This window comes from Thunnus thynnus, chromosome 2 (assembly GCF_963924715.1).
Source record: "Thunnus thynnus chromosome 2, fThuThy2.1, whole genome shotgun sequence".
NCBI lineage: Eukaryota > Metazoa > Chordata > Actinopteri > Scombriformes > Scombridae > Thunnus > Thunnus thynnus.
The window spans coordinates 11,223,584-11,241,812 of NC_089518.1; the positions used below are offsets into that span (position 1 = coordinate 11,223,584).

Consider the following 18,229-nt stretch of genomic DNA (forward strand, 5'->3'; position numbering starts at 1 on the left):
AAAAAAATGGGCTTCATGGCAACAGTTGGAGATCCGGAGACTCGGGATTTACCACTGCTTCCTCCGTCTACTTTTTATCCAGCCACCCCACAGCCCTGCAACCTCCATGACGATAAATAACGGCTACAAACTTACCTTATTATTACGCTGATGGTGGTGATGATTACAGGCAACGCATCCTGCGCTTTCCTCTCCGTCTTTCTCTGACGACAGATCCAGTATCCTTTCCAACCCTTCTCTTCTTCTCCGTTATCTGATTTGTTTTTGAATTTGAGTTATAAATTATTCCACATCCTCACACAATTTCAGACGAATTCGCCCCGGGTTTCTCTCTTCTCCTCTCTTGTTTCTTCTATTATTTAAAATGTTTGGACCATAAGGAAAATCAAGCCATATGATCCTGTCATTCAGTTTCTACACAGAGGAACTGGCTCTCAGCGCAACTCCCTCCCAAGGCTTTGTAACACGAAACCAGAGGAGGAGGAGAAACGGGGGGGAAAAAAAGGAAAGAAAGAAAAGAAAGCGTAAATTTAATCCACTATCTGGGACGAGCTAGCTAGATCTACCCGCCTCTCTCTGCGCTGAAGTTCCAGCAGTCCGGACCAAACAGACATATCGGAGTGGTCGTGGCGCTGCGTCTCTGTGCCAGTCTCCACTGGAAATGATGTGTGTGCGAGTGTGTGTGTGGTGCGTGGCGCTGCGGCGTGTGTGCGCCCCCAGCCTACTCCTGCAGTACGCATCACAGCAGGGACCTAGGAGGATTTCAAAAAAGGCACACAAACAGGTCTCCGCCCATTACCCTCTCTGTACAAGGGCCCCGACGCAGACGAGGGGCCCCCAGGAACCATTACCCTGCTTGATTAGGACCATTTCATTGTGTGTAAAGTGAAGGTCTGTTTTGGCAAAGTGCTTCCCAATCTGGGGTCTGACCTGAGACACTCAGAGGTCCTTTTTAACTGGGTCCCCACAGCCAAATGAGCATTTGGTTGTGGAGAAGGGTGGCCTGGCTGGTTAAAGAGACCATTGTTAGGCCGGAGGGCCTGGTTCACCTCCACTTCCTGCCCTGCGGAAGTGTCAGTGAGCAAGGCACTGTTTCCAAACCTGCTCTGTAGCTGAGCCTGTCTTTTGATTTCCTCCCTATACACACCATTATCATTAGTTTTAGCCAAGTGTTATTGAAGACAACACGATGAAGAGATCAATATTATGATTTTATAAATGAATGGTCCATGGACTAAAGCATCTCCTCAACATAACAGCAGCCTTATTTAATCATAACCTTTACCCCAACTTTTTTTAAGTCAAGAAATAAAATTTTACCAGATTTGGTCAAATCAGCCCCAGTTTGTTCCTCTCATGAAGCACCATTACATTCAATTTGCAGAGCTCAGCATCTCATTTTCCCTAAAATAAATACCTGGCAAGCTTTGAAAAACCCAGAAGGTCATTTATTAATACTGACGGCTGTTATGAAGGTATTTCCAGAATCCTCGAAGACTCATATAATCATCCAGATGAAACAAATAGTCAGTTCACTGCAAGATAAAAAATGATTGCAATTGTATTTCCTAGTATCGCCTTGAAGGTAGCTGGAAATTACACGTCCTTGCTCCTTTTGAAAACGCAAGCAAATTATTAACACATTATGAATGAAAATATGAAATATCAAGAAAAATATAAACATACAAATATATACACAGATAGAACTGATATTAAAATGTTTAATTTTGGTTCACATTGTACAAATTGAGTAAGGAGATATGTTTTAGACTGATTCTAATTACAATGAGTAAACAGCAGCATTGTTAGACTTTTTGCAGTGTATGTTTATTGATTGTGCTCAGAATAGGAATCGTTGCTGATTTGCTGCTATTATTCTGCATGTACCATCTCTAAGAGGCTAAATATATGATACAGGACTAATAATCCTGGTCAGAGATCACAGAAACACACACTGTAAGAAATTTCTTTTTTAATTTTTTACAGTATTACCATAATTTACTTTGACTGTTAATTGCTGTAAAAATTATAACAGTATTCTGCTGTAGAATGTGATGAACAATTTCTTACTGTAAATGTTACAGTAAACAAATGGAAAGTTGTATTCTTATTCATATTGATAAAAACAATTATATATTGCAGACATATATTGTAAATAACAATGTGTCTTCAATCTTAATGGTCCAGTGATGTGATCAGCTCAGTTTTACATTTAAAAACACATAACCCTTAACATCTAGCACAAAAAGGGATGGGACGAGTGACAGCTTTATGGAACTAAATATTTATTCAAAGGCTTTCAAATATGTCAAGTACATTCAAATATGTTTGAAAAAATAATTCTTAAGGTTCATGCCCTTTCAAAGAGGGAAAATCTGTTTATTATAATATCCTGAGCTGCCAGCAAAACTTAGTCATGAGTCTAAACAGCAACTGCTTTGCAAACTATTGTTTAAAAATATAAAAGCACAAATAAACAGATTGAAGGATAACACAATTTGTAATGCCTTCAAATGTCTTCAAATGTTATAATTGGCAGAATGTTGGCTTCCAGGCTTCAAGGCTCACAGCTCACTGAGTGAGAAAGAAACAAGAGTGAAAATCAAGCAAAGAGTGAGAAAAAGAGAAATAAAATAGTTGAATGAGAGAGAGATAAACATTTTACACAAGAAGGACAACACACAACGCACCACAACTTCCCTTCATGACGTCACGTCAAGTTCCTCAGAAGAGTGATGACGAGGATTCACTGTGAGCTTGTTTGTCCTCTTACTTTTCCTGCTGGGCTTCGTTCTCCCTTCAGGGTTAATCACTATGAAGTGAAAACAACATGTAACAAATCATCTATTATGTCCCAGGTTTTACTACAGCTTGGGAACAAACTACAGTATATTTGCAGCAACCTACAGCTTAGAAACACACTTGGGTTGAGCTAAATTAACCAATATAATCACTCTGTCTTTTGGGGCTCAGCAGCAAACACATCTTAATCAACTTGGCTACATATTTGAGTAAACTTCAATTGTTGTGTGCTTAAGAGAGAAGGCTATCATTAATTATGAAATGCAAGTGGTATAAAAAAGGTGTAGGTATAGACCAGGCCAGATTAATGTTAGCATTCACTGATGTGCAGTTCAAGAGAAAACAGCCATCCAAAAATAATCTTTAAACTAGACTTGCAGTGAGAAGAGCAGTGAGAATAATGTTTAAACACTGGTAATTCAAACTTCCAACTGAAGAACACTACCTGAAAATGCTCTCTTGTGCCTGTCAGGTGCTTGCTAGGAATATACCAATTTAACGTTAGCAAAAATTAAACGGATGCACTAATTGGATAACCAGATGCACAAATGTAATTCTGTTTTCTCATTATGATGTTACTGACCTTTTGGTTTGATTCCACAAAGGAGGATGAATGATGATTGTATGATGTTGATGGTTGCATGTGGTTTCTGTTCTTCAATTAGCGCAGCAGAGAAAATGAATATACTGTATTTTACTTTCAAATCTTACAGTAGCCTACTGTTCTTGGTCTTGGCTCCAAAAAGCACCAAAAATTACAGTATTTTACCATATTTAGAAAGAACAGTACCTTACTGTTAGAATTTGGCTGTATTTTACAGAAATTTTACATAGCATATATAGCATATTTTACATAAGACATGGGATTATGGCCCACAGAGTAAGTGTGCAGATTAGAAGGCAAATATTAGAATGTTAATCTGCATGGATTGGCACAGAAAATGTTTTTGTCTCAGTGTAGGTACTGATGTAGCTACAAACACCACAGGGCCTTTTAACCCCAGCACAAATCAGCAAACTCAGACTTACATAGCGTTATTTCCCAAAGGCTGTATATCTGCTGTAATTTCTATCTCTGCAGGAATACATTCAGCACTGTGACTACTGTTTATTGCTGTGTGTCTAACATCTCTCGGCTGATCCTAAATTGCCAGCACCGGCTGAATTTACATGCTGTCTAATGGAAATGCTGTGAAGATAGTTGCCCAAATCCTCATGCAGACAGATTACCAAATAAACAAGGCTGAATTATAATGCTCATAATCTCGAACATACATCAGGTTGTAGACACTCTGGCACAGATTTGTTTGGTTTGAGAGTTAATGAGTTTGGATTTAGGACACTAATTTGGAGTCGGACTCTCAATCCGCAGTGTGTTAAAAACAGCTCGGTGATGAAAAGGAGAAGTAGCACGGCCTCGGGCCACATCAAGAGACACTTTTGGAAGAAATGTGGGTTTCATGCTAGAAAGTTGCACTCAGTATGGTGAATATGGTCTTCTAGGAATTCAAATAAAAAGAAAGCATTTTTTAAACAAGCAATCCTAAGTAGAGCTTGACCTTTGATCTATATTTTCAGTGTCTATCCCAGTGAATAACTCTTCAGAATGAAAAAGATTAAAATTAATTTGGAGGGATTATTTGCACTCAAGGTTGGATAAAATAGACTTCAGATGTATTATGTGAGGAAGCAGTCATGTGTGAAGTTCCATGCCTGACCTCAAGTTCAATTTGTTATTGATGTACTGTGCTGCCTATTCAGCAGCCGGCATGGAAGAAATATGAGTTTCAGTATGCTGAACAACTTTATATGGTGTTTTTACTTGTTCTTTTGAAAGTTGACTCAATTTCCTATATGCTGAGCCAGTTTCACAGCCCCGAGGCCTGTAAAAGCCATTCGGATCCTACTTTAGAAATCCATGGTGCTGATCTGACAATAGTGCAGTCTCTCTGCTATGCTTGAAATGTTTAAATTTGTCCAAGAAGCAACCCCAGCTTCTGTTTCTTAATGATATATGACCACTTCATTCATTCTTTGGCTTTTAGCTAGATGGTCAAAAATATCTGTTTGAACTATCATAAAAGTGCATTCAGAGTCGGGTTGTCTCTCTCTCTTCATTTTTAATCTTAAAAGATGTATCACGTTTCATGCCAAACTGCTCTGGAGTTTAATTGACACTTCCACTCCAGTGGGTGCTTTTTTATTTCCTTTTTAAATTTTTTCTTGTTCGAACACCTGCAGTGGGCGTGAAGGAGCACTCAATTTGTCAGCGTTTCTGTTTATCAGCCAATGTACAGCCGTCAACAGACTGAAAGCAAAAACTTTCTCGCATACAGCAATGCCAGTGCTTTGAGCACGAGGCCTTGAGAGTGTGAAAGCATAAATTATAGGCTAATGCCTGACAGAGCGGCAAAGAAAGATAGCGTCTGATAGCGAGTCAGCAGCTTGGCGCTCTCGCTTACTCTGTTTTTCAGAGCATCTGATAAACAATAACAAGGATATGCAAGTAATTACAGCATTGCAGCAGCATGTTCTTTTTTTGCAGAAATTAATTTGAGAGGATAAAAAAGATGCAGATTTGCATTTTCTTTTAGGAGAGCTTCAATAGATCATCGGATGATTATAAAGTCTTTAAATAAATCACAGGTTTCCTCTGTAGGGGCATTAGACTGCAGTGAGTTAACCCTCCATATAGATGAATGACCATCTATTGACTACCTCTCCGACAGACCACAGTATGTTGAACTGCACGGTTGTGTCTGGCTCCGCAGGGGACTGTCCTTGCTTGATTCCTTTTCATCTTTCACACATCAGCCTACAATGCAGGAAACTGCCATTTGTGCCATGAGTGGCTCAATCAGCTCAGTGCAAACAGAACCAAGCAGCTAGTGGAACAGTGAACATCCAGGGAATGGACACAGCCTGTTGTTCAATCTCATAAATACCGCAACAGAAAACTGGACTGGACTGACTAAGAAGACTGAAGTAAGACCAGCACTCTGGACTCCATGGAAGAGGTGGGTCAGAGGAGGATAATGGCCAAACTCCTGGTCATCATGGACAGCACCTTCAACCTCTTACAAGAAACCTTGAATTATCAGAGCAGCTCCTCTGATAAGTGCCACCACAGGTCTTTCGTCGCTGCTGTAAGATTATTCAATCACCAATGTTTTCAGTGGACTAAAACAACTTCTGGACTATATGTCAATCACACTGTCAACTGAGACCTTTTGCACTGCTGTCTTACATCATAAGACACTTTACACTTTGTTTTTTTTTTTTTTCTGCTAGCATGGCTATCTGCAGAAGACACTTTACCGGCCACTTCATTATTTCCTCACGTCATACGTGACTTTACTTTGTGACTATTTTTTCACAATACACTACTGATTGTAACTTAAAGTTACAATTTATGTCACTGTATATAATTGTTAGCTTAGTTTTAATTCATTTTATTTGAGTTTTTTCTTGCTTCCGTAGCTGCCTTTCTCTCAAAGGAAAAATATAAAGACATAAAACACTGACAGCATACAAGCAGACATCAACCTCGTGCAGATTGCGGCTTAATCCACACTGTTAGCTTTCAGGATGGTTTGTATGAGGCTGGCTCAGGAAAGGCAGCTCTTCATATAGTAAACGTAGGAGGGATTAACTCTAGTGATTCACAATTCAGGTCAATCTTCCCTGGCAACAACAGAGAAAGAGATTTCGCTGGTATTGATGGGAACTAAACCCTAAAGAGAGGTTGCTAAAGGCAGGACAGAAAAAATCCCTCCTTTCATGCATCCTCAACTGGTGTACTCAAAATGCATAATCATTGTTTTGCTCCACTTCTAGACCTGTCCCAGAACTGGTGGTACCGATGTTGAATGAATGGTGAGCAACAACAGGAAAATTACTTAGCACATGTCTGGCAAATGTAGAAAGCAGGCCAGCCGGCGAGAAAGTGGGGTAAAGTCTCATTACGAGGCAGAGCACAGGTCACCTCCCATGAGCCTCTGCTCTCTTTGCATCGCTCTTCTCGGCTTCTCGGCACAATGAGAATTTGGGTTTACTTTGGCTGAGATCTATACTGGGAGACGGTTAGAGTTGGGAAACAGTTATTCTGAGCAATTACCTAATTTACCTCATGTTACCTTTCATTGTCAGTTGGAGCTTTTAATAGCTCCAAGACATTCACAGCTTTTTCAACATCACAGGCGGGTGTTAAAATGTGTTAAAGTGCCGTAGTCTGTTGTTATCTTGTTGTCATCCTATAGAAGCAAGACAGTTTTTTTTTAGATCCTGTTAAGTCTTCATTAAATACTTACAGTTTCACTAATAGATATGTATTATATTCTCTTGTTGGTGATAAGTATTTATCACCTTGATCATTGCAAAAAAGACAATATTGCTCAACTGGAAATACAGACACAAAATAACAATGTCACTCGACTTGTTGGCAGAAATCTGTCAATGGAACAAATCACCGCATCTAACAAACATGAAACAGCTAAATTTCATGACACCTGGCCCCCCTTTCTGAATCTGCCAGTGAACTAAGACCACAACCCCCCCCCCCCCTTCCTTTTTTTCTCTTTTCTTTTCTCCATATATACATAGCAATGCATATTCATGCTGTACATCAGTACCTGTTTAGATTAATTGTAAAGCTATGGAGTCTGTCATTTCATCCTAACACTATGTAGTAGCGGGCGGGGTGGGGGGATGGGAGTTTGGTTTTGGTTTGTTTGAATTTTTTTTTTTTATATACACTTTGTCTTTGTTCTGGAGTAGCAATACCTTGTCTGTAAATGCACAAATTGAATTAAAAAAATTCTCTACTTGACAGACATCAGTCCAATTAAAGTAGACAGAACTGACCTTATAACAAAATTAGGATAGTAGAGCATTGACTAGATTGTAAAGGAGACTGAAATGGAAAGTAATGAATGGTTTCAACACCCAGTAGTGGCAGTTTGATTCTAAACGGCGGAGAACCAAAGTTGTCATAATCAATCTAAAGGTCTTTTCGCAACGTTAGCTTTTTGACAGAAAACCGCTTTCAGCCGCTGCTGATCTGTCACATTTCATCTCATTGCAATTTCATGGGTAAACATTTGTGGAACGAAGTGGAGAAATCTCCTGTCTTCATCTGAAATGAATGGCCCAAATGTTTCATTGCCTCTGCAATCGCCTGGTGGTTAATATCTATTGAGATGAGTGTATTAAAGCATGTCCCATATGATGAGTAGCTCCCTCCTTCCCCCGACGGAAAAAGGAAATTACAGTTCAACAGAACATCATTTCATTCAACTTGTATATTCATTAAAGCGAGATAGGAAGCGACAAGTGACTTTTTTTTCAGAGCGTTTTTAGGATGGCAAAAAAATGAGTCGCTATTCGTTATCGCTTCATAAACATGCTTCATCTTTTTTGGTCTGACCTGTTGAAATAGTGGTGTTTAATTAGAAACAAAAGAACGGGGCCTGTTTTCATCAAAGCAAGGTAGTTCAGTTTAGGAGTGCTTTCTCCTACACTAGAAAGGAGCTTAATTTTCTTAAAAGTTGGGGGGGTAGATCAGCTTGATGACAGAGATAAACCACTGGTTCAGCCCTAAGTTTCTTTCACTTAATTTCACAAAGTCACCAAGCCATAAATCAGTGTTGGATCTCTGCTTAATTTGGATATCTTCATAGATTGCCTCACTGCTCTTCTTTCTCTCTTGATGGGATAACAGCAGGCTAATTTACTGCCTTATGTAAAGAGGAATAGTTTCAGAGGGTTATTAAATTCCACTGGAAACTGTAAAAGCGGGATTTCTCCAGTCCCCAAATGAGAGTGTGCTGCTTGTCAGTGCACAGGGAAAAAGTGCTGAGGGAGGCAGGGTTGGGGCCCCTGGGACCCCTGTATCTCTCCTCTCTTTTCCATCTTCTACGCCCCTGGCCCCTTGGTGGCATATTATAATAAACAGCAGCGAGCCCCCTCACTTCCACCCAGCTCCATCACTCTCCTTGCTGTAAAGTCTGCCTGATGAATCTTCTTCAGCAGCTACGCATATGCAAACACACTGCCAAACACGAGAGAAATTATACATGGGCAGCTTAACTCCTACACTGTTCTGTTCTTTTGCAGGAAGATACATGGGGATGGGCTCTGGTTGTGCCTGCATTTTGATACTCATTTGAGATGCCAAAAGTTCGGCCAGCGTCTGAACAAAAACAATCCTTGGTTTAACAAAATAGAGCCATTTTTAAAAAGGCCACTTTCTGCCTGAGGCTTGTTAGTGGTTGGCTATGAATGCACATCATTCGCATCCACTTGTTTGCTCGGAGAATACTGCTGCGAATGTTGAATACAGCAAGCTCTTCCAACTCCAGCATTGAGAATGAACTGTGATTGTGCATTTTTTATCCATGGCTTCATTCCACATTGAATTCATGATCAGATTTAACAACACTAAGAGTCTACAGCCATGCCAGCAGCTCTGTGAGGCTGTATTTAGGCACAACGTGCGTATGTTTATCAGGTGTAATATTTACCATGTTCACCATCTTGGTTAAGTGTGTGTTAGCATGCTAAGATTGGCTAATTAGCACTAAATACAGCTAAGGCTGATGGTAATGTTATTTGGTCAAAAACCGAAGTGTCAGACAAATCAAAATTTTGACCTGATGATGGCACTAGATATCATCAAGTCATGACAATTCTTCCTGAGGGGAGCATGAATAAACCAAATGTCCTGCCAATCCATCCAACAGTTATCTAGATAATTCGAGAAACACAAAACCACAAGTGTGAACATTATGGTGGTGCTAGAGAAAATGTCAGAGGATCGCCAAAGTTGTTAGGATGCTTGACCTGTACAATATCTTCAATCCATAAGTAGATGGAGTGATATCTCCCTGGATACGTGAAAATATCAACCTGCCGGTGACACTAGATGAAAAGTCAGGGGATCACTAAAGTCACTAGGGATGACATTCATGTTCCTTTAGGGAATGAATGAATGAATATTTTAATGGCAATCCATCCAATTGTTGTTGAAAATTTCAGTCTGGAACAAAGCTGGTGGACCTACCGACCAACAGCCCAACATTGCCACCCTTAGAGCCTTGCTACTAATTTTGTGCTTTGTGTTAGCAGATGGATTTAATAAAATGCAACATGTACACAACATGCAGATGGCACTGAGTTATATTCTTGATCATCAAGGATAATGGCTTGGTAAAGGCATCCATGTGCGAGCAACAGGGCACAGAGGATTACAGTCCTGCCACATTGCTCAAAACGAGCTTGTTTTTGTGTGTTTTTTTCCACCGGTGTCATCTAATGCAATCATCCTTCAATCAGTGTTCAACGGTGAAAATCTAATCACACTGGTTTGAGGTTTCAGAAAGCCATCTGCTTTAATCCAATTCTTGACAAATATCCCTGTCACAGCGCTCCCTCTGCTGCTGTAACAACTACCCATTTCAGCAGGCTAATCTTACAGGTTCATCTTGTTAGGGATGAGACAGATGTGAAGGGTTGACGGCGTTTGAATTCTGGAGACAGCCGGTAATACCTCCCACACCCTTGCCCATCCTACCCGGGGCATTTTCCACTGCTGTGACCCTGCATGGCCCCTCAAACGCCTGGACAATGACAGACAGACACTGAGCTTCTTTCTGTCTGCCAAAGCCCTCTGCCTTACACCACATCTTGCATTCTCTGGAGCCTGGGCGTAGGAATGCCTCTCCGAGGCATCTTTGCAATCCTAAAGGGCAACTCGCTCAGCCGTGAAAAACAGTCGAAATACTTACTCTTGCCATAAATGCCCATAAGCTAGGCAATCTTTCATGCTTTATAATGTTGTCCCCGGCAACACGGCAACACTGAAGGCCTCTGATAGGGAAAACAAAAGACAAATGACTGACTGTGGCCTTTTCTAATCTATCAATTTCTTCTAGAGCCTTTTGTCCTTCAAGCAGAATGCTGCATGTGGGCCTGGCTGCATGCAGCTGATTGTATCACCCTGAAAATGCCTTGGACAGTGTTTGAACTTGCTAAGACACATTTATTCCATGACCTTTATCCGAAATCACCTTGACGGAGATGTTTCCAGGGTCCAACCTGACATATCTGCTTCCCCTTTGCAAATTGAGCTTGTCAGGTTTCAGGAAAACTCTATCAGACACTCCTGCACAAGCCAAACCAAGATGTTTACAGGCTGATGTGGCATTTATATGGAGCTCCATAGGATCGTTAAGTGATATTTAGCATTTCCTGGCACTCTGTAGAGCCATTGGAGTGTCTCCATCCTGCTGGGTAAGTGAGTAGACTGTGGGCATTGGCTAGAGACTTAAGACCCATTGTTAGAGGAGCAGTTTAAATACCAGCATGTTGTTAATACCCCCACACGCTGATTCACACATACTGCCTCTTTACATGCACACGGAAACACACATACACGTCAACACTCCTACCTTTGTGCTCTATCTCCCAGAAATCACCACCGTTGTTTCCAATGGGTTCTCTGTCTGTCAGCGTGTGTGTGTGGAGCAGGCGGTACAGTATATAACAGGGCAGTCCTTTCTGGTAAGAGAGGTGAATTGTGCAGTATAACCACTTAACCCTCACTCCCCCAATGCCACCCTCCCATGGCAATCCCAATAAAACCTGGATTATTTTTATAAAACGATGTATGGCTACTGACTTTACAAGCTCCCCTCCAGCTCCTGGGTTAGAGAGAGGCGGGAGCAAAGAGAGGAAAAGGGAAAGAAAGGCCGGGTCAAAACCGCTCCGTGTCTCCAAAAGGGCAGCATATCCAAAACCATCAATGAAGGTCTTTTCTGCTGGGAGGAAAAATAAACACCCTGCACTGATCCTTTTTCTTTTGCTTGTGCTTCTGTCTGGTTTTACAGAAGGCACTACTGTAGCTACAGTATGCAACCCAACCTGGTGGCTTGCACCGTGTGTCCCCTGTCCTGCCCACCAACATCCTCTTTATCTTGTGGAAATTCAGTTTCAGTTTTTACAGTTAAAGTGCGCTTTGTTGTCTGCTACAACAGATGGTGGCAAGAAAATCTGAAATCTCAAGAATCTGCCCATCACGAATCAAACAGTCTTACAACGTCAGTGATAACATCATAATTTCGAACAGAAAACAATGCTTTTATTGAATCCTTTATCCAAGAACTACCTCTGACAAGTTTTCATCATAATTGTTCTCCGCTGTATGGTAGAAAAGTTCACTTTCTCTGCCTGAAAGCATTTCCAAGTATTTAATTTTGTGAGCATGCTGTTGTGAGAGAACGCTGTTTGCCAACTTGGTTTGGTTTCTCTGATCATTCACAGAAGAAGCAGTTGATTTATTGCAGATTTTAACTTTGAGAGAGCAAGCAACTGCCAATGAGTAATATGAGTAATATGCCAGGTATTGTTACTTACAATTACTTGGACAAATTTCAAAAGTTATATATTATTTAGCTTATCACTGCCTTGACACTGTATTTTTTGGACACTACTGTATTACCTAGCTGTTATAAAATTGTCAGTTGCATCCTCTTATCCTTGAAAATTGGGACTGAACTCAATTTCCCTTCCCCTCCTTGCTCCTCGATAAAATCAAAGTTGGGAGAATATTTCCTCCAGGCAAAGCCAACTTTTGTGCCATTCCTCATCTCAGCTCAGCGCAATGTACGAGAGGACGATGACTAATTCTATGAAAATTAACCAGGGCAACTGAGGGGTGGGGGATGTATTTCCTGGATAATTTAGTCTTATCAGTTCAATCTAATCTTATATTTAGAAATGGTGATAACAAAAGTAACGACTTATTTTTGTGATTGGTAACTGTAATGTGGCATTACCTGAATTGAAATAGTAATTTGTTTCACTCCATTGTTGGGTGGTTCAGTGAAAAAGGCAGGGACGGGGTTGGGGTGGAGGCGGGGGGCTGCAGGAGCTGCTGCATCAGCATGTGTGCAGTAATGTGATAGCAAGGCCTGGCCGCACAAAGAAAACACAACCAGCTCTCTAACAACCCTCCCAGTAAGACCCTGAGAGGAGTGGGTGGTTGGGGGGCTGGGCAGCAATGCTTTAGTAATTATGCTGCCTTCAAATGCTGGTGGAAATATTGTAATTCTAGTTTGAGGGCATATGAGAAACCCCCCAAAAAAGGTAAATATGACTGCGAAAATGCAGAGGTGTGACCTTCAGGGAGAATAAAGCATGGATACTATGCCAACACCTGCTGGCAAATATAAGGTAGCTTTTATTTTAGTGCTATATATTCCTACTTTTCATTTCAGTTGTCACTATTTCATTATATCATCAATTGTATTTTTGACATGTTATCTTGCTGAAACACAAAGTTCTTGTATGTTATTTGATTTCTAAAATACACAAGCCTCAGACAAACTTATTTTGGCTACAGTGTCAGGTTTTTCTCTTTTTTTTGTTAACCAAAACTTGATTGCTGTTATAGTGTAAGTCTTATTTATGACTGGAAGGAAGGGTTTATGTGAAGCACTTGAAGGTAGAATTACCCTGCATATAAACCAGACTTACCCCACTTTCAAGCAAGGTACATGAATGATTTTGAAAGTAAGAGTTGGTTAGTAGGCGGCAAGGCATTACCAAAGTTTTATGTTGCCTTTAGTTGCTCTGCATGACAGCATAGGCAGTGCCAGATATTTTTCTGTCTGGGGCTAGTTCAAGGCTTAATTATTTATTGGTGGGGTTGTAGAATTTATTAATTCATGAATAAATAAGGCTTGACACGGCCATGTGGCATTTGAAAGTCAATTTCAAGTTATTTCAATTTCAACATATACCACCAAAAACAATTCTGATGATTCAACAGTAGGCTACCTCAACAGTTTGCTTTCATCAAAAACAAGACAAAGTCTATCGATAAGGTAGCAGCACTGTGAGGGTGTGCTTAAGCAGAGCAATGCTTTGAGCTAAATGCTAATGTCAGTATGCTAACATGGCACACAATGGCAATGCTAGCACGCTGATGTTTGGCAGGTATAATGTTTACTATATTCACCTTCATAAATTAGGGTGTTAGCATGCTAGCATTTGCTAATTAGCACTAAACACAAAGCACAGCTGAGTATGATGGGAATGTCAATGTTGCAGGTATTTGATCATCAACCAGTGTTAGAGAAATGATACATTTTAGTTGATGATAGTGCTGCAAGAAAAGTTGAGGGATCACCAGATTGATAACATGTCATCCTAAAGGGGACATGGATGTGTGTAACAATTTTCATGGCAATCTATCTGGTATTTGTTGAGATATTTCACTCAAAACCACAAAATGTAAATTTCATGGTAGTGCTAGAGGAAAGATGAGGTGATCACTTAAGTCAGTGAGATTCATTCACTATGAACCATGAATGTCTGTACAAAATTTCATAGTAACTCATCAAATAGTTGTTGAGATATTTCAGTGCACCAAAAGATAGACCAACATCGCCATCCTAGAAAGCGACACTTTCCTACAACCCCTGTCTGTGTTTCTTGCGAGTAGTTTCTCTGTCAGGCTTTGCTGGCTGTGGAATTTTTGCAGGGGGCACTTTCTGGGCACCACAGTCCTTCCTTTCGCTGCTGGATGGCTCACACCGCTAACAGCAATGCCAGGAGGGAGCTAGTGTAGCATGTCACAGGTGGTCTCCCTGTAGCTCTCGATGTCTGCCTCCACTTTCTCATTTTCACTAGCTTTTGGTTCCTCTTGACGAGGTGGTTTGATGATGAAATTATGCATTTTTATCACACAGCTAGTGTGCAAAAGCAAACTGAATAACAGTTTATTGATTCTACTGCATAGAAGGTTGCTATGGCAATTTGGGGCACTATTGGACTGGATCAACTAGAGAATCAGAATCAGAAATACTTGTTACTTGTTATAGCTTTTCACATTCCAGTAGAGACATATATATGAGCATAGAGACATAAGAAAAACAGAAAATGAGAAAAATAAGAAATATGAAAAATATGTGCATTATACTATGAAAAGAATGGGAGAAACAGCAGCTGAATAAAGGAACTCAGGCAGGATTTGATAGCTCACATGTCAAACATGATAATTTCTTCATGGGGCTATCGGGAGAAGATGGGGCTATGCATGATAGTTTGACATGGAGTTTAAAATTCCTACAGCCTGTTCTGTTACACATTCAAAATGAATAATAACAGTGAGATGGATTATGTAAGAAAATATGTTTAAGCTGTTATTTTACTGTGGAACTATAATCATAAAGTATAAGGCAGAAACATCTCTACACATATTGAAACAATGATGCATTTTATCTGTAGTAATTAAATTAATTACTTTTACTTTCAGTTGTTGTCATGGTTTCCATGCTTTCCACCTCTGAACATTACAGGCTTCAGAGTAAACTCCATCCTACTTTGCTAATTGCACTTCCAGTCTGTTTAATGTCTTCCAATCATACTATTTTACCATTTTTCATCAAGTCAAACTTCAGTATTTCTGTTGAAGGTGGCACTGGGTTGTGGCTCAGGCTGTGGGGCTGTGGGGGTGGGGAGGGTGGTCAGGCCAGTACAGATGTGTTTAAGCTGGCAGGGAAAGTAAAATGGAGGAGGAGGGGTGGAGAAACTTCCTCCAAGGCCCTGGTGCTTTCATCAAAACACTTCCTGGTTCTGAACTTAAATCCCCCCTCTGTCACTCCCTAGGGTGGTATCCTCTGACCAGGATTGGTTTTACCACGTGATGGAGGTACATTGTGCTGGTGTTTTAAAAAGCAGACTGCTATTGTAGCTCAGCATGTAGAGACCTGGATAATGCAGCACATATGGGACAAATTGGGTCTGTGACTGTGTGACATAACGGCTCCATGTGACTTTTCTCCCTACTCTCATATACAGATTTTCATACTGTGTACACACAAGTACACGTGTTTAGGCACACAGACACACAGAGCTCTGCTGTGCCGTCACACAGACTCTGGTGGGATCAGGTGGTGATGAGAACAGAGCATGCGACTCTCCACTTGCAACTTGGATATGAACAACACACACACACACACACATACACACACACACACACACACACACACACACACACACACACACACAGTGGACGCTTTGTGAACAGTTTAAATTTGGTTCCAAATGCTATAATAAACACACAGCACCAACACACACACACACCCCTGTGTTTAGTTTCTATTTGCCCTGATCCACTTGGGTAGAAAAGGAGGGAAAAAAATCCTTTTGAAACCTGAAACTCTTCTCCATCAGCAGCCCCTGTGCTCCCCTCCAACAGGCCAGGAGCAGAGCAGCAGCAGCAGGAGAACACGGGCCTCTGTTGTCTCAGCCGGAGCCCTTTGGATACATTTTAAACCTCTTCTCCCAGCGGACACAGCAGCATAGAGCCCCTGTTGTACTGAGGAGCATGTGAACGCACTGCTGACTTGAGCGTGGTGAGCAATGTGACTCGTTACTGTAACAAGGTTGGTCTGCACTGACAAAGTTGAGTTAATGTGTGTGTGTAAATAAATAAATATATATATATATAAATATATATATATATATATATATATATATAGATATAGATATAGATATAGATATAGATAGATAGATAGATAGATAGATAGATAGATAGATAGACAGACAGACAGATAGATAGATAGATAGATAGATAGATAGATAGACAGATAGATATAGATATATATATATAGATATTTATGTGTGTGTGTGTGTGTGTGTGTGTGTGTGTGTGTGTATCTGAACATATTCACAATGTATGTCTCTGTATAGGCAAATACAGAAAGTACAGAAATAAGAAACATTTATATACAGATCAGATGAAATGATTCTTACCACTTTATATATAAAAGTGTCTTTTCAAAATAACATTTCTGTTTCTCCAGTATAACAACAACACAAATTATAGTCTCAAATAATTATACAGTCAAGTCAATTCTTCTCTGACATAAACTGAGCAATATAAGTATACAAGCAGTTTTGTATTCACACTATATTGTGTGTTCTTGTTTTGTACAATTCCTTTAAAAAGCAGAAACATTTTATAAAATGAGTTTTCTCCCAAATTGATTTATAGGTCTTTCAGTACAGGGACTAACACTGCAAAACAATTGGATCTAAGCTGTAGCCTTATGTTGATGTTTTGGTTTTGTTTACATCAGTAATATTTGTAAAAGCGGCTTATACTTTCAATTATGATCAGATGAGAAATACATAACATGCAGCTATGCTTGTGGCACAGCTCTATGGAGAGATGATGATGTGAGTCTGTTGGTCTGTTTTTGACTGTCTCTGACTTTAGTTCAGAGTGAAAAATCAACATCAAACAATTTTTTTTGTTCCACAGAAGGTGAATCTTAGTTACTTTGGTGATCTTCTGACTTTTTATTTCCACATGTGCAACACTTCAGTTCATGACAGGATAGCTCTATGTCCAATTACAAATTAACTGGTGACCGATTCCTATATACACACAGTACCAGTCAAAAGTTTGTCCCATTCAGTCCCATTCAAATGAATGAGAAAGTGTGTCCAAACTTTTGACTGGTACTGTATATATATGCAGAGACTGTGTGTTTTATATACATATACATATACATACACATACACACACACACACACACACACACACACACACACACACACAGAGAGAGAGAGACAGTCTCTCCATTATGTTCTATGACTGAATAGCAGTTCTAATATGTGCCTTTCCTTTTATTAGTACAATTAGGTGAGCCCAAATTCATGGTTAAATTAATGAAAAATTCTTTTACATAACATTGCATTCAATCATTTAATAAAAAAAGTTTTCACTTATATGAAACAGCTTTTATACGACAATTTTATCTCAGCACTGACTGATTATTATTTGAAAGGGAAAAATAACTTTCAACCTAGTTATAATAACCTTCAGTGTCATTTGGTTTTGTCTGCCATATCAGTATACCAAGCTTATGGAACTCATCGCCCTGTCAACCTCAATGACAGGTCTATACAAGGGGCTTTCAAAGTCTGATACTGTGGGCCCCCACTAAGACAAAATTGAGACAGCTGTGTACCCCAACACCCCCCGTCTGCTTCAACCTCCGGGCCAATTTTAAATTGTGATAACTGAGTTTTTCATCTGTATGTCCACTGATTTACAACACAAGACAGATATCTGTATATGAATGGATAGAGGAGAGGGTCGGGGTTCCAGGAATATAACATTTGAGCATTAATAATATAAATATTAATACAAATATTGATAGCAAATATTGCAACATGTTTATATTAATGGATTTTATCACTCCTGTTATTTTTTGTTTCTTGTTTTACTTGAGGGATATTCATGCTCTCAGTTTTGGAACTACAGTTTCTGTAATGCTTTGGAGGATTTTAGCCTATTATTTGTCCTTGTTTGAACAACAGGCTCTCACTCTCACTCATTACTTAAATGGTAAAA

At 39.9% G+C, this 18,229-nt stretch overlaps 1 protein-coding gene across 1 annotated transcript in view; it reads right to left on the reverse strand.

The window, feature by feature from the left end:
* Positions 1 to 698, reverse strand: part of sema4c (sema domain, immunoglobulin domain (Ig), transmembrane domain (TM) and short cytoplasmic domain, (semaphorin) 4C) — a 94,740-nt gene extending 94,042 nt beyond the window's left edge. The window contains exon 1 of the mRNA XM_067602997.1: positions 136 to 698. The gene's annotated coding sequence lies outside the window, so the exon portion shown is untranslated. The remainder of the gene's footprint in view (positions 1 to 135) is intronic.
* Between the last annotated feature and the right edge of the window lie 17,531 nt (positions 699 to 18,229).